This window comes from Marmota marmota, unplaced genomic scaffold (assembly GCF_001458135.2).
Source record: "Marmota marmota marmota unplaced genomic scaffold, marMar, whole genome shotgun sequence".
NCBI classification, from domain to species: Eukaryota; Metazoa; Chordata; class Mammalia; order Rodentia; family Sciuridae; genus Marmota; species Marmota marmota.
In genome coordinates this window covers 1,550,838-1,555,126 of record NW_026000082.1, presented here as the reverse complement: position 1 = coordinate 1,555,126, position 4,289 = coordinate 1,550,838, and the positions used below count along the sequence as shown (strand labels likewise).

Sequence of the window (4,289 nt, the reverse complement as noted above, 5' to 3'; positions counted from 1 at the left end):
TTAGTGATCAGGTGAGCTGGGCATGCTGGCAGGTGGTATGTAGCCCATTCCTTTCCCTAAAAACAGTACTTGAAAGCCTCAGTGAGATTATTTGGCAGAACTACTTGGAGCAGTCTTCCAGTCTGTCATCTTTTTTAGCAAAGTTATAATTTAGGATTCATGCAGGAATTCCATTCAACCACAGCCTTAACTGCAAGTGAATTATCCCCTCCCACCAGTAAAGTAGAACACTTTAGTGTTTTTAATCTGTTATCACTTTGGCCCAGTATGTTCTTTCAGTCTCCAGGTCTCTGCATCCATTATAGGAGTCCAAGAAGAGCTGTAGGTTTTCTTGGTTGTCATCTTAGGCAATATGCAGCCTGTAGTTTGGAAGAAGATCTAGGTTGACCTTTAGCTATTTCTGAAACTCAAGGGCACTGAAATGTCTCTTGGGAAACATAATGGGGGATCAATCTTATTCTGTCCAAAGTGATAAGTCAAAATAATGTTCACAATATTGGTTGTCAAGCCTGAGAGAAATCTTCCCAGTCAATCCGGCATCCAGTACAAGGAGCAACATTAATAATGAGCACGCAGCCTTTCCCTAGTTCTGGATAATTGAGTGCAAATCTGCTAATGATGTAACCTATAGCCCCAACTCCAGTCCCAGTGATGCTTTTCACACTTAAGTGGGTAAGAACAGGAAGCAGCATTTTAGCCATCTTATCAATCTTGGAGCACTTGTTCTCAGTTGGGAAATAGGGCACACCTTCCGGTAGGCCTAGGCATCCACATGACAGACAGTAAAGTCAAGTCATCTCTTACATATTCTCAGAGTTAAAGAATGAATTGAAACAGGAGTTATGACTGAGGTAAAGATCATGACTTTAGTGTAATTGTTCTGTTTCCATTTAGAAAGTTTCTTATAAGGATGTGAACCATATCATGAATTGCATCTCCATCATGTTCTTAACAGTTGGAGTCCTTGAAGTTGGGAATGCCAGTACAGTGGCATTGGTAGTGGTGATCTATCTTTGAGGTTACCAATTATGTTATTCATTACCAGCTGTCTATAATTAAACCTATCTATTAGGTTTTTGTCCAATTTGATTCCACTTTACAGATTTTAATTGTTTCTCAAAATGCTCTACTTCATCCTTATTTTCCTTTCTTTTAACGTGCTAATTTTAATCATTTTTAACATGCTGTTTCCTGAACCATAGAATGTGTATTATTTCTGCATCTGCCTCTATTAATTATTTTATATCTCAATTTCCTATTTGTTCAGATACTTAGTAATTTTTGTTTAATGTACTGTATATTACAAGTAATATGTTGTAGAGGCTCTGGATTGAGTTATGTCTCACAAAGAATGTTGAATTTTTTTCTTCTAGGCACTCAAATTGTTGGTGGGTCACTTGGATCACACTGGTGCTATATTTTAGGCTACCTAGGAAGGCCGTATTTTAGTTTTTAATATAGTGTTGTTTATTATTAACCCTAGTCATAGTATTTTCAGGGTTGTACCCCAATCTCCTGGATATTCACTAATGTCTATCTATTCTAGCTGGGATAAAAATATAAGTGTTTCTTTAACATTGTGCTCTTACCATTAATAAACTTTTAATTCACAAGCAGATTTTCTATTAAGAATCTTAGAGTTTTATCTCATGAATATGCAGCTTAGGATTTAGCCAAGGACCCAAGGGCAACATCATGTATATTTGGGGGATTCCTCTCTACAGCTCACTCCTACAGAGTAACTTGCCCTCAAATCTCAATGGCCTTGCCATTCACAACTGTCATTCCCAGGGATACTAATGCTCTCTTCTTAGGCTCCAATTCTTTGTGTTAAAAAAATAATCCAAGGGACAAAGCCATTCTTTATCTCCCAGGGCTAATGCCAGAAAGCAGTTGTGCTATAAATTTTGTCAAGTTTTGTAGTTGTTTATGGGAAAGTAAACCTAATATAATTACTCTGTTATAGTCATCCTGGTAGTATACAAAAATTCTTTGTATATTAATGTCTTCCTTATCTCTCATACATATCAACATTTGTTATAACTTTTTATTTGTAGTTTGACTTGTAGTATTATGGCCATTCATCCATTCTGTACACTTTTTTTTTTTAACCCAGGGGTACTCTGGCTATGAGCTATACCCTGATTCTGATTTTAAATTTTAGTTTGAGACACAGTCTTACTAATTTGACCAGGCTAGTCTGGAATTTGTGATCCTCCTGCCTCAGTTTCCAGAGGTGCTGGGATTACTGGCATGTACCATGGGTACACATGGCCATTTTGCATTCTTACATCATTACATTTTTCAACTTTTTCCTCTGTTCCTTCTGGATTTTTCACCATGTTTAGAAAAGCATTACAAATCCCAATACTTGGTTAATTTATGAATTTTTCTGGTATTTTTTGCTATTACTTTTGGATTTGCATTCTAATTCATTTAATTTGGTATAAGAAGTAGTGATACAGCTTTAATTTTTTTCCAAGTGGCTATTCAGTTGTCCCAACAGAGTTTGATTCTGGGAAAACAAAGTCTTTTATTCCACTCACATAAAATGTCACATTTTGCATTTACTAATTCTCGTGTATATTTGTGTTTATTTTGGGGCATTCTATTCTTTTTCTTTTTGGTACCAGGGAATGAACTCTGGGCACTTGGCCACTGAACCACATCCCCAGCCCTATTTTTGTGTTTTATTTAGAGACAGGGTCTCACTGCATTGCTTAGTGCCTCGCCATTGCTGAGGCTGGCTTTGAACTCATGATCCTCCTGTCTTAGCCTCCTGAGCTGCTGGGATTACAGGTGTGTACTACCACACCCGGCTCTGTTTTTTTTCATTAGTTGTTTAATCTATTTTTCTCCAGCACTAAATTTATCAATTATCACAGCTACTCAATAAAACTTAATATCTGGAGAGCTAGATTCCCCACTCCGTTCATTCTATCTAATTGGCATTTTTTTCTATTGCAATTTTAGTCTGTTTTTGGGAAAAACAAAGTTATCTTGGTATTTCAAGTAGAGTGAAAACAAAAGTGTTGAAAAATGTTATCACTACAATATTCATTAGCCCCAGCCTATATGTTAATTATAAAATAAATTAAAGTGAGGTGAGTTGGTGTATGCCTGTAATCCCAGAGACTCAGGAACCTGAGGCAGGAGGACCACAAGTGCAAACCCAGCCTTGGTAACTTAGTAAGACTGTCTCAAAATAAAAAATAAAATGGCCTGGGCATGTAGCTCAGTGGTAGAGCACCCCTGGAGTCAATCCCCAGTGCGAAAAAATAAAAATAAACTTGAGAAAAATACTACTTATATTTTCTTAAATAATGATCCAGACAACTCATTCATACCATATTTATATTATTAAAATTCTCCAGAATTCATCTTTTATGTTAGAGAACAAAAATGTGGTAAGTTCCCATCTTAGTTCAGGATGCATTAACAAAGTACCATAGACATTTATTTCTCATAATTCCAGAGGCTGGAAATCTGACATCAGGGTACCAACATGACTGAGTCTGGTGACAATCTTCTTGTCAGTACAGACCCTGTCTCATTGTGTCTGCACGTAGCAGAAAGAAAAGCTAGAGAGTTCTCTGTAGTAACCTTGAAAAGGGCACGAAATCCATTCATGAAGGCTGCATCTTCATGACTTAATTTCCTCCCACAGGGCCTACCTGCTAATAGCATTAATGACTATTTTAGCATGTGAATTTGGAAGGGGCACAAACATTCAATCCATTGAAGTGCTTGAAACTTTATGTTTCAATGCAGGCCCTATAAATAGGGTAGCTAACCATTCCACGGTATCTGACCAAGTCCCCTCCACATATAAATAGTGACTCCTTTCACTGGTGGTCCCAGTACGGGATGCAAAACTCCACCTCCATCCTCAGGATCCTGGATGGGACCAAGAATTAAACTGATACAAGATAGATAAACAAAAGGAAAGCATACAACTGTATTAAATATAACTTTTACATGGCATGGAAGCCTCCATAAGGAAATGAAGACTCAAAGCAATAAAGACAACCACTACAGAATTAGACAAAGAATGGTAAGTTGGAAAATGTGGTAAGGTGAAGGGGTTTTTGCTAGGGTAGGTAACTGTGTAGAGGAGTGACTAAGAAGATGAAGGTTGGTTTACCAAAGTGTGTTTGTACAGATTTCCCTCATCTTCAATTTCCTGTCCTACATGATAAAAATATAAAAATATTTTAAAAATATAAAAATGATAAAAATATTCTTTATATAAAAATATAAAGAAGACATATTTCACATGGGAATTTGAG

At 36.7% G+C, this 4,289-nt stretch overlaps 1 pseudogene; it reads right to left on the bottom strand.

Moving 5' to 3' along the window:
• LOC107141424 lies at positions 1-966 on the bottom strand (annotated as a pseudogene).
• Positions 967-4,289: the final 3,323 nt, after the last annotated feature.